General features: G+C 40.3%; 1 protein-coding gene across 3 annotated transcripts in view; it reads left to right on the top strand.

The window, feature by feature from the left end:
• Positions 1 to 15,116, top strand: part of il1rapl1b (interleukin 1 receptor accessory protein-like 1b) — a 353,384-nt gene that overhangs the window by 69,155 nt on the left and 269,113 nt on the right. Inside the window, exon 1 of one of the 3 annotated variants that reach the window (XM_023275009.3) lies at positions 12,619 to 13,157. The exons of the other annotated variants lie outside the window; for them this stretch is intronic. The gene's annotated coding sequence lies outside the window, so the exon portion shown is untranslated. Of the gene's footprint in view, positions 1 to 12,618; positions 13,158 to 15,116 lie in introns of those variants that run through there. 3 annotated transcript variants of the gene reach the window in all.

The following is a 15,116-nucleotide window of genomic DNA, read 5'->3' as shown; positions in this document are numbered from 1 at the left end:
TAAAGTCCAAATGAACCGAGACCCCATTAAAGAGGGAACAAAAACACGGCCCTGTAGTTCAGAGGAGAGAGTGTTTTGTGCTCAGCCTTGCAGAATCATTTTAGAATAATGTTTTATCACGTGCTCGGAAGCCTTTCTGACAAAGTGTTAAATAAATGGTGGCGCCTGCTCCTTGCTAACATGAACGCTGAGTGCTTAAGTGAATGCTTAAGTGCCAAAAGATGCAGTTGCTTGAATTGTTGATACATTGAGGTTAGGACATAACTGCATTTCCTCTGTAATGTAGTTTTTTCACAACAAAACCAAATGTTCTTTCTGTATTTTGCACAATTAGTTGAACTTTGGCTATATGCGAAGGTGTTGGCCATCAAAATATGCCATGATTGGTTTCATGTTGTTTCTCTACAAATTTAGCTCATTGGCAGGATTATAGCTTAGAGCTGAGGGCCATATATAGCTTATCGCTTATAGCTAAAGGCCAACGAACTTCAACTAAATGATTGCTGTTGCCAGGAAAGGAACTCTGACTTTGTGACATGATGCTTTCTCAAAGTACTCAAAAATAACTTGTGGTGTTCTGTAAGGACTGCTTTTAGGACCTTTTACTTTTTAATCCATATAGGCTACCGTTAAAAAGTTTGGCGTCACCCAGACAATATCATGTTTTCCATGAAAACTCCCACTTTTATTCATGTGCTAACATAATTGCACAAAGGTTTTTCAATCATCAATTAGCCTTTCAACACCATTAGCTAACACAATGTAGCATTAGAACACAGGAGTGATCATTGCTGGAAATTGGGGCGGTGGTGGCACAACGGTTAAGTCTCTGGACTACTGATCAGAAGGTCAGAGATTCAAGCCCCGATGCAGCCACTGTTGGGCCCTTGAGCAAGGCCCTTAACACTTCCTGCTTCTTTCAAAAATAAGGACATTTCTAAGTGACCCCAAACTTTTAAACAGTAGTGTACATCACCCCTAGCTTGTGTCAGCTTTATGTGGTTGTATCTCCTGATAGCACAGAACTAGTGGATGTTTTTTTTTTTTTTTGATGGATTTTAAATAACAGTGCTAGAATGTCCCAAAACCTTTTTACAGCTCTACTAGAACAAAGCTATTTTGTTGTTGTTGTTGTATTTTATAAGGCTCATAGAGAGAAACCACAAAAAAACATTCAAGACTTACCTCAAGCAAAAACTTTTTCTCTCAGAATTAAATATCTCTTCCTGTTTAGTATTTAAAGATATATTTCCACGGTTTTATATTACCAGTGTTTTGGCAGATGGTCAGTTCTAGACATTTTAAAGAGTGATGGAGCAAGTTGTTGGTTGACAACTTAAGGTGACAGGCCATGCATCTCCAACTTCACAGCAAGGAAACTTTACTGTGACCTGCTGTTGTGTAGAAAATGACTCACATGGTGGAAAAGGCCAAATTTTTAATGAACTTCTTTATTAAAATGACATTAGTTTCTTTGTATGCAATTTAAACTCACACCAGATAGTTATGTTATATTTCTGACAAAGAAGCCGCTCATGGATTGTTTGCTGTCGATTATTAGTCTCTCGCAATTGTTGTTTAAACCCCTAAAAACTCCTCTTTAGGGCTTTGACTTTACAATCCACAAGCTCTTAAAACTGTGCTCACTGTTACCACGTTGTCTTAGGTGTTGCCACATAAATCAGAACTGAAATCTAAACTTGGTCACTCAGACGAGGCTTCCCAGAAACTCGTACGAGACTTTTAAATGTTATATATTTCCTCTGTTCTTTGCCTTCTTTAGTGGGGTTTCAGTTCATTAGTTTGTTAAACTGGGGTTGGCATGGTGACACATCAGTTTACAGGATCGTTAGTAAGTCAAAGATAATTAAAGGCGAACAGACACCTCACTTTAGGGCTTCCCTCTCAATCCCAGTAAGTCCATTATCAAACTCTTTCAGAAGGCTGGCTGCTCGCTCTTTAATCAAGTCCACAAAGTCATCCATCATGTATCTTTAGGAAAATAAGATTACACTTGCTCCTTTGGCGTAGAAATATACTAGAAAGTCCAGGTTCTATAGCTGAATAACAGCACTTAGATTTTTACTCTGAATATATACAACCAAACAAGTATTTCTAATCGTATAGATGCTATTTTGGAGCAATTTTACAGCAAGGCTTTCCCAAAATAAATGGATAATGCACCAACCTCCCTTGCTTTTAGCCCAACCAGTGGCTCTTACTCATCTTTGACAGTCTCACCAGGGTGATATATGCCCTGCATAATATCTTAAATTGGATAATCCCATACGTCACACACTCAGATGAGAGCATGGCACTCCTCCATATTGAGTCCCACTGAGCTGCAGCGAATAGTGGTAAGATCAAGCTCTCCTTCCAGCTGTGTGGGTGGCAATGATGTGTTTTCGGAAACAGCCGTTGAATGGTCATTTATTCGTCACATGAGATGGCTGCGTTATTCTAATTCTGTTCCAGTAGGGCTCGTGTTGCAGCAAAAAAAAATTTCCTCGACTCGGCACCTGCAGCTCATTCGTCCCTCGCCAATATTAATGAAGATTTCTCGTTTCATCTTGAGTTGCGTATTCCAGATCTGATCTAAGGTTTGACATCAAGCACACGTGGACCACCTGGGTCTACTTCCATTAATTAAGTGAGGCATGATGGCCGTTTGAAGGCAGGGTTTTTTTGTTTTGGCGTATGGAATATCTTGATTGGAGCTCTTGATGCATCATTCATAAATCAAAGTGCAAGGCCTAGATCGCCTGGTTACCACTACAAAGTCAAACGGGGGCTCACCGGGAATTGCTTATTATTCATATCACTCAATTACCCTCCAAACAATATTTCAGGGAAACATGCGGGACACAGCGGATGGATCAGACCTGCCGCATTCACATTCCATTGGTCACACAAATGACAGAAGAAATTGGCTTTGAACACCGTGACCCATGTAATCGAAGTGATTAAATAAGTCCTTTTTCATTCACTCTTGTAATTTCTTTTGTTTGAAACATTTTCCAGAAAGAGCTTACGGTGGCTTTGATTAATGTCGTGATTTAAAGCTTCGATGCATGTTGGCCTGCAATGCAGTTTGTGCTCAACCAACCCTATCTCGCATATTCTGCATTTTAATCTGGAACTTGAATTCAGAGTGCAGACCACATGCTAAAAATTGAACCACACACAAAAAGCCGATGGTGCTTTGAAGAAAACAGGAAAGCTCATTCAGTGAGGGATCTCTAGAATAATTCCAAGCATATGATTTAGGGATTAAAGGAGAATTTCATGTATATTTCAACTAATTCCCCATGAATGTGTCATGCTAATTTTGTCATCTGCACCTCCACTGTAGAGTTTTGAAGAAATGATACCATCTAACTTTTCATTTTCATCAGCAGAAATGTATCCCAGAGGATGCGCATTTTTCTGCCTGCATTTTCTTTTTGCTCCTGTTCCAATAAACGTGGCTGACCATCAAATAACAACGATCCTCATCATGTTCCATGAGGTAATCTGCCGTTGCATTTCACTGCTGTCCAGGTGAGATAGTAAGCATCCCTGATAGAGATCCCTCAGGCACTTTGCAAAATGTCTGTTCCACACAGCTAATTTCCTGTGTTTACCTTCAGTTGTTAGACTGAAAACAAATGTTTAAAATGATTCATGCAAGAATCTGCTTTTTTTGGGAAAGCTGCAGGGAGCTCATGCTAAATTGCAGCACTAAATGAGGTTTCCAAGCTGTTTTTATGCGACTGCTTATTTCCTGAAAGCTCTACTACAGATACAAAGAGTGAATAGTTAACGTGACATAGAGCCACAATAATCACATTAAAGTGACATATCAGGTTAAAGTGATCCAGATTTTCCTTGTTTTGTTTGAAATTAAAATTGCACTAAGAGGCCATGTCAAATTCTCAGCTAGTTCATTTTAAAAAGCATTTTATCACTAGAAGAAAACCAATTGAATACTTAAAATTTCATGCCAAAATTCATTCAGCTAGACATTTAAAAAATGAATAAAAATACAGTTTAAAAGAAAAAAGATGACAACTATTACTGTTTCCTGAAATAATATTGGTATTTAGTGCAAATGTTGACATGATGTATACAATAATACATTAGACTATACACTACCAGTAAAAAATTTGGTCACACCTTTTCATTCGATGGTTTTTATTTAATTATTTTCTACATTGTAGATTAATACTGAAGACATCAAAACTATAAAAGAATACGTATAGAATTGTGTTGTAAACAAAAAAGTGTTAATCTTCAGTGTTCATCTACAATGTAGAAAATAATACAAATAAATAAAAAACATTGAATGAGAAGATGTCCAAACATTTGCCTAGTGTGTATATTATATGTAGAGTGGTATACCCTGCTTCCCTACTATCATAGTGCATAAAAAGCTTTTTTTTTTTTTTAGGGTCTCTCTGCTCCTAGTCATGGTTGTGCGGTTTCCATAGAAATGCAGGACTTTATTTTTCAATGAAAAATGTGTCCACAGTGAGTAAAAATGTGACAAAAAACACCCAGAAGCTGCTTGGATTTCCAAGCGTTAATCCTAAAATGACAGAATTAGCACATTTTTTACATGAACTTTTATTAAGAAGTGTTGTAAGGGGGTGCCCGTATAGCTCAACAGGTTAAGCAGGGTGACCTCTGTACAAGGGCTGGTCCCCGACGCAGCGACCTGGGTTCGATTCCTGCTGGTGGCCCTTTGCTGCATGTCTTTTCCCCATTTCCTGTCTGTCTCTCACTACGCCTATCAAATAAAGCCAACAAAAGGCCATAAAAATAACTTTAAAAAAAAAAAAGAAGTGTTGTAAAGTGGTATAAATAGTTCACCTAGTTTTGATTTTAAGAACAGAGCCCAGAAATCTGAGGTTCATGCACGGTTACACTGAGTTGAACATATGCACGTTGAATTTGACCACTGAACTGAATATTGTATTGACTTCCAGCACTTCTTCAATTGGATTTCACCTCAGTATGACATAAAAAAGGCACTATTTATGTATCCATTGGACCACTTATCCCATAAAGTCTTTTCTAAGGTCTAGCAGGTGTCTCACCCCACCCATAACGCCGTTCCTTTTACTCTAAAGCATTTTCGCTTCTGTCGAAAATTTTAGAAAAAACTGCAGCGAGCTTCAAACGTTCGCAGTCAAAGAAAGTACTTTCATCATTTCCCAGCCAAGCGCAGCAGCTTTCTCTCAGCTGCTTGTAGACCTTTCATGCCATCATGCAGAGACTAGAGTTGAGGTGGGTGGGATACGGGTGGTGTTTTTTAGGGGTGGGGGTGAGCCCAGCAGGAGTCTGCCAACGCTACAGTTTGTTTTCTTTAGTTTGCACCAGGATGCAAAAGTCTTATTTGCTCTCATTTCTATAATTGGTTTCATTAGACTCCTGCAGCCCAATTAAAAGTTTACCGCGGCTTAAAAAACAAAATTTACATCGGGGTACTCGGGTAGCATCTTTTGGTACTTTAGTGTAAAACCAAATTAGATTCACGTGTATGTGGAGTCCAATTCTGTGACTCAGCTATGGAGGAAAGGCTGATTATGAAAGTCAGAATGGGTTTATTTTCATCCAAGCGTGACCTACACGTACATAGTTTTTTTTCTGTTTTGTTTTGGATTATATCCTCCTATTCTGACCCTCTCTGCACTTTAAAGAGCACAATTTCTCGTGTTTTATTTGCTGCAGTACAAGTCAGAGGCGTCTTGCCCTACATTTACTCCTTTTGCTCAGTTTGTTTGCTCTGGTGAGATGAGTCCATTCAGACAAGCTCAAGAGTAAAAACACATTAAAAGTAAATAGTGGCTCCCTGACAAGAATTACCGCTTTGAGCTGTCAGATGTAGGCCAGGAGGACTATAAAAATATCTGCAACCAGACTTACCTCTGCCAGAGCATGCCAGTATTTATTTTAGGAAAGCGGGATCAGTGACATTTTCTTCCTTACATAAGGCTGGAAAAGAGTGCTGTTATGGAAACCGGGTCCAGGTGGGATTTTGTTCTAGACCACTGAACGTGCGTCTTTATCGCTATTTTTAAGTCGCTCACGAACACGGCTTGACACAAAAAGCAACGTTTTCTCCCTGATAGTCAGCAAGCGACACAAAAGCCCGAACAAAACAAAACAAAACAAAACAAAAAAAAACAGATGACTGCCTCCCTCCCCGGGCGTATGTACCCTGCAGTAAGCAATAAATGAACTCCCACAGCTGACATGACATGGAGATTTATACCGTCAGGGAAATCAATGTCCATCACACCCAAATTGTTTGGTCGTTCTTTGTTCGGTGCAGCAGGAGTTCGTTGTTCTCTGTGTCCACAAATAGGGCTCACTCCGGCATATTTTGCTGGTGGTCTAGAAAAAAAAAATCTTAACGTAGGACAACGTTGTGTTTACAAAATAAATGCTCTTGAATGGGCTGAAATCATTTTTAGGGATGAAAAATGGCTCCAAAGCACATACCTCAGCAGGAGCACTGTGGATTCTGTGTTTATCACATTCAAACTCGCGTCAAGTCGTATCCCATTAAATCTCCTCTGGGGAGCTGAACTGAATTGGAGATGAGCAGTGAATTATGCATCAACCACAAGATGACATCACCCTCTCCAAAAAACACATCTCTGCAAGACGGGGTGACGTCCTCTCTCTCTTTTTTTGCTTTTCTTTTTTTTCTAACCGTGTAATTAGAAGAAGAAGAATACAACGTGTGAAAGTTCAGCTCGCAAAAAAAGGTGAAAATGACAGGTCGTTTTGTATCCCGTATCATTATTCAACCACAGGAACAAATTAAAACCTGCATTATTTGTTTAACAGGAAGGGTCACGCTTTGTTAATCTGTGTGCTACGCTATAATAACTTTGTCATGTGGAGATGTTCTCTGCCCTGTTTGGTACTCGGTGTTTGTTAGGCAGTAATTGGAGAAGGGCTCCGAGGCTTCCTCCAGTGACCTCATTACCCCAATTAAATCTGTAGCCTTCTCTGAAAACAGTCCATCTCGCAAAGTGATGTCTGATTATCACTCCCAGTCCAAATGAGCTTGATGCAGCAGGGGAAGCAAGGCCGGGACATATGGTTCCACCTTTTTACAGTCTGCTGCAGCCGGCTCGTCCTCTTCTGTTCATTTTACTAAAAAGAATGTTATGCCATTTGAAATAACAAATAGAATAGAACAGTTTAACACCAGTGACACCAAACCAGCTGTCTATTCCAGTGGTAATATTCAATCAAACACAGTTTTTGTGAAACTAATGAGAATAGTCTTTTCAGGTCCAAACTATGAACCTTCATATACTGGTGCACCAATGGAAATACCACTATACTGGGGTCAATATATAATTGCGGGACTTTTTGTAACATAGTTGACCTTTTTTGCTGTTTTCAAGCCAAAAATCAACATGGCCGCCTATAACCAAACACCACATGGTATTTTTATAGAAAGAAGATTATCCTAAAATATTATATATACACCTGAGTAAAAGTGAAATTGAAAGTTATTAATAAAGATATTGTAGTAAACCTGTTGACATGCCATAAATCCACACTTGACTCACACACTACTTTATATCAAATAACTAAGAAAGTCTTGGAGCCTTGCCAGTCTTTTCTTCAGGTGCAACACTTAGAGAAATATCTGCATAAAATGTTCTGTATTTGTATTTGAGAGCAGATGTTTTGGATAAGTTCTATACAACTGTAGCTTGTGTTGGTTTATAAAAGGCTGCTATGATGAGAGGAAACTTGGTAACAAGGCCTGATTACTTTCAGCAGGTGTTTAAAACCCTGTGTCCTCAACAGAGTATGGTCTCATATCTGCTGCTGTAACGACACCTGTGGCTTTTGTTTTCGCTTTGGCCGGATCTGAATTGTTCGCAAGAGGATGCTGCAATGCCACGACGACTTGGGTCCGCATGGCACTCACTTTGTTTCTTGTACCACTGATGCGATGCTGTCTTAAATGAGTGAGTGAATACAGGCGCACAGCTTCCGTCTGATCCAGCTGTCGTTTTACACCGTCATTGTAGTTAGCACAGAAACTGTAGTGTCCTCAAACAGTAGACTTTAATAATAGTGGACGGTCTTCAAGTTCTGGTTGCACTGCAGTCGTTACTTTGAGGCTGCACTGACTCCATGGCTTCAACTAACATGTGGTCCTTTGCTAACGTTGCTGAGTTTTGTATGCACTTAGAAATTACGCAAGTGCCGTGGCCTATAGCTAAGATTTTTGGATCTACAGAATGAACAACGAGGCGTCTCATGCCCACCATCAAACTGTTTCCAAGTTACGGGCCTTGCTACTCATGCAAGATACCTACTTTTCACATTTTAGTGTACTGAAAACTTTCCACAGTGAAACATAAATAGTGGCGACCAAAGCATGTTTGTTACTTTTTTCTAAAAACCCCACAATGCTAAAGTTTGGCTTTCATATATGTGAAAATGACAGATATAATGACTGGAATCTCCATGAACTGCTCACTTACAATAAAAGATTGAATGTTTTCCAATGTAAGCAATGAATAAACAAGGGAATAGATCTTGACACACATGTAGCTTTCATCTAATTGCTCAGAAAGCAATTACAAGCAACTAATCCAAACCATTAAAGTCGGGCTAAAACCGTTAGCCAGACTTATGGTTGTGATTCTGAGTCTGAGAGAACAGGATTTTCTAACTGTTACTGCACAATTAGTCTCATTTAGGGAAAAGAACAAAGCACAATGGCTGCAAGAATGCAACTGCTACCAATTAGAATGTAAAATGTGTTGAATATTAACCGTAATGCAGCAAATTTAGCTAATTCAAAAGGATGAATTCAGTTTATTCCACCTGGTAAAGTGGCAATAGGCAAGTTTTTTTTTGCTTTAAATTATTATCATGAAGTAAATGTTGACTGCACAATGTAATGGTGACAGAATAATGACACCATGAGAGGTTAGACTGCTTCCCTGGAAGTCTCTCTTTCTTGATAAAATCCTGTTTGACACTGGACGCAGGGAAGTGAAGTTTGAATTTACAGCTCAAAGGAAGTTTGTCTGCAATCATGCAACTTTCCCCGAGTACCTTAAATGGCAAATAATGAAAAAAAAAAAAAAAAATCCGACTAACTGTGGAAAATGTGCCCATCAAAAGAAAGGGGGCAAAGAAGCTAAGGAGGGAAAGTGATAGAAACTGACGTAAAACAGACTGAACCTTAGACGGCGTTCACTCAATAGAGAGACTGCAGGGACTTCAGAGGGTTCAACACCGACATTCAGTTGACATTATTTCTGCTAGAACAGTTAGTAACAAAACCTGTCTACTTATTAATGCACCCGGGTGTTTTACTCTGCCTTCGTAGCACTGAGATCTGGGTTTTGGACGTGTCCACACCTCTATATCTGTGTCCACGAGACTGTATTTATCCAACTGGCCATTTTTTCAGGCTGAGAATAAATAGCCTTGCAATCATTTACCCTTACTGTTTATTTCAGATTGCGTGTCCTAGACATGTAGAGTTGGTAATTTGTGCCACTGTTGTTGCATTTTGGCCACCAATAGAAGCCACTGAAGAGCAAAGATGCCTCTTTAACTTGGGTCACATGTTAAGTTGGTGTTTTAAAATAGCTTTTCATAAGATTCAAGCCATCACAGTGGAGCCTTTCATCTGTTTTATGCAATAATCAACTTATAGATATGTTTTTTGATCAGTTATTTGTGAATAATTTAATGTCTACTCCTCCAGCTGGGAAATATTGATGTTGGCCTAGTTTGCACCAATGCTAATGTGTAGTGTTTTGTTTTGTTTGGCTGCTTTTTCATTTGAGTCATTAATTGGATGCATTAACAACATTTTTACTCATCTCATCTTACCATTACGCTGGTCTCCAAGCATCACGCACAACATGTAATTACACACTTAAACTTTTAACATTCTGCTTCAAGATCTGAGTGAGCTTCACTGTTTTTGATTTTATTTATTTTTTTTATTCATTGCAGATACTGTAGTTCCTTCAAGGGTTCCTTTTGAGTCTGTGCGATACTGTTTTTATCACAAGTTAATGAAGATTTTCATTCCAAAATGCAGCATATTCACACTTTTAAAGATGAACTTAACCTCAAATCAACAGTTTACGTGAATCTTTCAAAGTTCCCCGGCAATTTAGGATTTCTTTAAAATATAAATGGGTTTCACCTTCATGTAGCTGATATTTTGTTGAAACACATGGCATGTTTTTCACATCAACAGATGTGTCATTTTTAATTGGAGCAGTATAAAGCTTCTAACTGATTCTGTCAAGAGGAAATGTATTCCTAGGTTAAAAAACAGCCTGGTTTTGTGCTCAGTGATGATGTGCTTTACAGTTTTTAAATTGGAATTTCAAAATAATAGCCTGTAAAGGAGCAAAAGTGAACAATGCAGCATAAAGAAATGGCATAAAATAAATGAAAGTAGACCCATGAAGTCTGTATGTTGCAACACATCCATGGATTTATTCAAACGCCACACCGCTGCTCTTCCAGTCTGTCACCCAAATCCTCAAATTGGCAGAAAAAAAACCCGCAGCAAACAATCAGCCCTCACTAGACAGTCGTCGTCAAAGTTGCACACTAACCATTTGATTGAGTTGAGGGCATTTGCGGACGCAAAGCCCCCCGAATAGAAGGGAGGGAATCAATGCAGTGTTTGTCCACTTCTTCGCTCATTAAGGAACCTCTATTCATGTCAGGATCTGTATATGACAAAGAAAGCTCACAAGTGCACATTTTCAGTCCGAGAAGGCTGGTTTTTCTCCTCCTCAAAGCCCTCCCCTCATCGAAATTCGCCTCACAGAAGCGCGGTGCGAGAGGCCAAACTCTTGACAGGGGTAGTCCAGTGAGGGGGAAATCAAACGAGTCCCTTTTTTTTTCCTTCCATACGCTGACTGACCGACATGGAGGCCCGCTTACCTTTAAGTCCTCGCACTGGATCACACCTTTAGGGTTCTGTAAGAAAAGCAAGGCAGCCTTACTGTCCATTCATCATCTTTAGTGACTGTCTCCCCACTGTTGGAAGTGAATCCTTGGTTACTCATAAATAGTCTGTAATACCTGAACTGTGATTAAAAACCTTTGTCACTTTAATCTCAGCCTGTGATTAATATAGAATGGGAAAAAGATGGCACTTAACATTGATACTATGGGATGAATACAGATGTAAGATGTGAATTTACTGCACTGTGATGTCAACTGAGACCCCTATTTCTATTTTTAATATAGAAATAAAGTGCTTTTGTCAATAGGGAGCATGGCCACTGTTATCAGAACATGTTTTTTTTTCCCCTCTGTTGGCCCAAAATCTAATAAAAACACGACGGCCTTCACAAGCCTGCTCGAAGTAGACAAAAAAAAAATGTCTAATTTTGCGGTAATGGAGCATAGCATTTAGACCATTTACTGTTGCAAATGAAGGTATGGTTTGCACTAGGTCATGCGTGGCAACTGTGCATAATTAAATGGGATTTTGTCGATCTGCTTTCTTTAGTACTTTTAAATTACTCTGCAGTATATAATAGTTCTTCTAAATTGCTGTAAAATGCGCTGTGTGTTTCTTTAACTGCTGAATCTTCTGAATGGCTGCTCTTGTTTATACACACTTTACAGCTTGTTCTGATGTTGCTCCGAAAATCTGTCTTTCCTCAACACGAATTTGCTAGTTTCCAAAGCATTTTTGTTATTATTTTCCTCATGAATAATAATGGTTTTGTTGTCTGGACAACAAGCTTTGATTCCTCATAATTGCACACAACTTTGGGTGAAAATTGTCTCAACAATTACACTGTAATTATGAGCTTTTGAAGAGATAAGTTTCCTATTTTTCAGTAAAATGATTTGCATGTTTTTATGATTACCTCTAAATGATATGCATGTACTTTCTTGTGGATTTGCATGAATCTTTTGCAACACATTTCACGTTTATCACACAGTATTAACATGCCCAGACATGAGTGGTTTGCCAAAGGAGAGGCTTTTTACAGTGCATTTCAGACCTGTGCTGTTATTTCCATTGGGCGGCAGTGCGTCTGTCCTCAAACTTAAGCTGCACTGCATCGCCCGCCTGTCTGCGCTCAATCCCCAGCATAAGCCAGTAAAAGTAATCCCCCTCCACATTTTGTGCTTATTTGTCGAAACAGGCGCATAATGAGGATGATTATTCTCGTGTGCGTTTGTTGGGGAGGTTTCGCCAGTGCGCTATGTGGAGGACGAGGACTCCAGAGGAACGCAGGGGCTGACTGGAAGCGAAGTGTCAAGGCAGACAAAATAAGGAAACGGCAGCTTTTGGTGTGCCCTTCAAAATAAGAGCGGCGGCGGGAATGCGGCTCGGTATTGAACCGCTTTGATATCCGAAGAGTAGTCGAGGATATGAATTTAGACGCTATTATGCTGGAGATGTTACTGTGAAGGACTCAGTTATTCCTCCTGCTTGTACAAACACATTATAACGGCAGCTACAGTCTCATTTCTTGTTAAAATGACCACCCCTTGCGCGCTCGATTGCGCTTTTATTTGGATAGGGAATCTCCTCTTGTCCTGTGCCATTTTGGTTCACTCGTGCACACTTTACGCATCTCGCTTTGACACAGCGGCACTTTGATGAGGAGAGAGAGAGCGAGGGGGAGAGAGAGACGGCATCTGATGTGTCTTTTTCTGCATATCACTTTGGAAATTTGCGCTCGTGTAGTCGTGCTGAAAGCTGAGCTCACCTGCCGGGGCTGCGTGGCCGTGAGCGGCCGAGCGACTCATTTAATAGGATAATCAGACTAATTGCCGTCTTTGCTACTGTCCTTCATTGATTCCGTCGACCGTTCCCCTAATCACTGTCATGATTTTCTTCATTTTCTTCTTTCCTGCTGTTTGAAAGTGACTGGCTGCAGGTGTTTTTTTGCGCTCTGATCTGCGCCAGCGAGGACTGGCAATATGTAATTTTGGGGACAGACGCTGCGTTTTTTTGGGAGAAGTGGACTATTTCACAGCTGGAATTCCTTCTTTTTTTTCTTTTGAAACCCCCCGTTTCTGCTTTACTCTATATACCAGAACATAGTGTGATACATCGTGATGGTGTGGGGCCGTCAGAACTGACAGCAGAGTGCACGCTATCGTTTGGAAACTGCTTGTGGGTAAGTTAGATTTATTTTTTCTTTTTTAAAGTTGGATCGTGCTGCCCTCTGTGGATATGTTAAAACCAGTTTGTCAACACCTACGACCAATTTTGGCGCCGATATCTCATATGCACAGATATGCATCGCCCACTTATCGACGGGATTTAACAAATGGAGTCCTAATATGCGGCACTTAAATGCGCATTTGGAGAGATCCTGTTTTTTTACGCATGAAGTCCAGCAGCTTTTTTTTTTTTTTGCTTTAGTTGCGGACGGAACCTCCTCGGTGGAACTGTTCACCGCTGCAGTACGGCAGTGGAAGTGGACTGCTGAAGTATCCTCCAGTAAAACCCTAATTTATCCAAGCAGAGCGGCTGGTACATTTACTGGATGCGAATTGTGTGTTTTGTTCTCTCTCGGCGGTGTAAGAATGTGCGCATATGCACATCGCTCCGGTGCGTCAGCACTGTGCGTTTGTGTATGTGCGCCTGTGAAAGTGCGCGATAGTGTGTCGGTGGATGCACGCACCATGTTAGAGGAAGGATGCAAGAAGAAGCCGGGCTTAGTTATTTCAAATTATTTCTGCTGAGTGATTGCTTGGCCAGTAAACTCTGTGTGTGCTTCTCCTCAGTGTTTTTTCTCGAGTCTCCTCTCCCCCTGCTTCCCTCTCCTGTCTGGATGTTTGATGGCTTATGATGGTCCAGATGGATGCTGGAGCTCCACTGGCTCTGACCACTCTGGGCTTTGCCAGTTAAACATATTTGGGATTCAGCAAGTGATACTGATGTAAAGTTAGAGCAGATGTCGGCTTTAAAACACCACTAGAGATGAGTTACAGAAGGCGCTGTAGCCTTGCAAGTTGAATGCCAGGATTCTGTTAAGCAACAACCGCTGCAGAGGTGCTTCTCTTTTGTTTTTCTGTAAATGTATCACAAATCATCGCCTCCTAAGGCCTACAGGCAGTGTAACCCTCCTGTTCATCTATCTCCAAAATCACTTTGCATCCTTCTCTGCTCCAAATCTTTCCACTTTAATTTATTTTTGGCGCTGCAGGGACATATCTCTTTGGTTTACGGGGCTATTTTGATGACACCTTTATTCATTTCCAACATCTGGGGTTAAGCTTGGCCACAGGAGCAACCAGCACCATGCGAATTAATAGGTAAGTGGCAGCGGCCACTTAACGGAAGCCCTGCAGCTACATATTGAGCTGAGTCGAGTGCTCTCACACAGAAATTGATTTAGACAGAGATTATGTCATCCAGCATTGGCACTTTTTTTATGCTGGTCAAGTTTACCCAGCAGCGCTGAATACCTCTTTGGCATCCTGGTGAATTAAGTGTAGATTTAAAGGACATGCTAATGTCGGACTGAAGATGCTGCTCAATTGGTGGGTTTATTTTAAGAATCTTTCATTAGTGATTAAAGCCGTTTAACACTGACGACACGTTTGAATGATTCTTTTCTTAATAAACCCGAGAGGTGAATCACCAGGCTTGACCATTAAAGCTACACAGACAAATTTAGAACACTTGCGTACAGTGGATAATAATTTACCATTTCATATTCTGTAAAATGCCATTTCAGCCTTAGGGACCTCAGTGTTTTTCCTCAAGTAAATTAAACTGAATCTTCATGAGACAAGCTCCACCTATCTTATACTAAAATGAGCTGAGAACCAGCAGCATTTTGGAATGCCACTTGACCCCGTTGAGCTTCCACTGCTCTGAAACCATCCCATCTTTTTCCCTTCCTGTCTTGATTGATACTTTTAATTTTCAAGGAGCTGTCACCAAGGCCTATTGGCCTTGGCTTTGCAATCAAAGGGCGGACAGTCAGAGGCTTTCAAATGAAAGAGTTCATTAATGCGGTGGGAAATAAGGGTTGTCTCACTGTAGAATATTGGCTCAGTGTGAGGAGTGATTGGTGCAATTGATGAGGATTTGTGAGTAAGAATGTTGGAGTGGACTTTGAGAG

The sequence above is a fragment of the Amphiprion ocellaris genome, chromosome 24, assembly GCF_022539595.1.
Source record: "Amphiprion ocellaris isolate individual 3 ecotype Okinawa chromosome 24, ASM2253959v1, whole genome shotgun sequence".
Taxonomy (NCBI): domain Eukaryota; kingdom Metazoa; phylum Chordata; class Actinopteri; family Pomacentridae; genus Amphiprion; species Amphiprion ocellaris.
The sequence above is the reverse complement of the archived record's forward strand: the minus strand, read 5'-3'. Positions and strand labels throughout refer to the sequence as shown.